Below are 974 nucleotides of genomic sequence, written 5' to 3' on the forward strand. Positions count from 1 at the left end.
TACTTCAAGATGGATCTAGAAATTCCTTTTTTAACTATGAAGGCAACCCCCTTTTTCCTCATCTTTTCATCTCCAGAGTAATATATCATATCATCATCTGACTCAAAATGCCCCATGTCAGTCCATCTCATCGCTCCAATGCCTAGTGTGTTCATATTTATGATTTCATTTCTTTCTTAACAATTGTAGAGAGCTGTAATGTAAATCCTAAGGCACGTGATTTTAATCCACCAGCTCCTCAGCAGGAAAAATTTGAGAGGATTCCTACCAAAAGATTTCTTACCTCTGGAAACTCTCTAGAGGGTGAGCTATGAATCAGTTCTGACTCAAAAGTACCTAGTAACAAATATTAGATTATTTTTCCCACCAGAGACCTGTTATGAAAACAGATTGAACTAATGTGGTGGATGGTCACCTATTTACCACATTATAAAGTATTCTTTCAGGGATACAGGTCATCATTGAAAAGCAGCTTCCTGGCCTGAAGTTTTCAGAATTGATAGCATACTTTCATAGTTACAAAAATATAAATATTGAGTCATTATTTTATCCTGAGGTATTTTAAGAAGTTGTTGTTATTACTTTGTGCCATTGAGTCGGAACTGGCCCACAACTGACCCTCCAGCAGATTTTCAGAGCCAGTAATCACACAAGAGATTATCTATCCCTCTGTGGAGCAGCTGGTGGATTCGGAATGTATGTCTTTGAGTTTGCAGTGCAGTTTCCTGCCACGAGGTCACCAGAGCTCTCTACTTTGTGGAGTAGAAAAGGCATTTCCATAAATTTCAGTTATTTTTTTGTTTGTTTAAATCATAGGACACTGAGGCCCAGGAATTAGGGAACTTTAATCTCTGAATTCCAGTGTGGGAGAAATAATTTATTAGCCAGAAATGTTAGCATTGAGTTATTTATTTCTTGTATAAAAAATACACTATTTTTCAAGTTTCTAATAGCGATTCTATGTACAGTAGTAA

This window comes from Elephantulus edwardii, unplaced genomic scaffold, assembly GCF_000299155.1.
Source record: "Elephantulus edwardii isolate Elephantulus edwardi_28Jun2011 unplaced genomic scaffold, EleEdw1.0 scaffold00385, whole genome shotgun sequence".
Taxonomy (NCBI): Eukaryota; Metazoa; Chordata; class Mammalia; order Macroscelidea; family Macroscelididae; genus Elephantulus; species Elephantulus edwardii.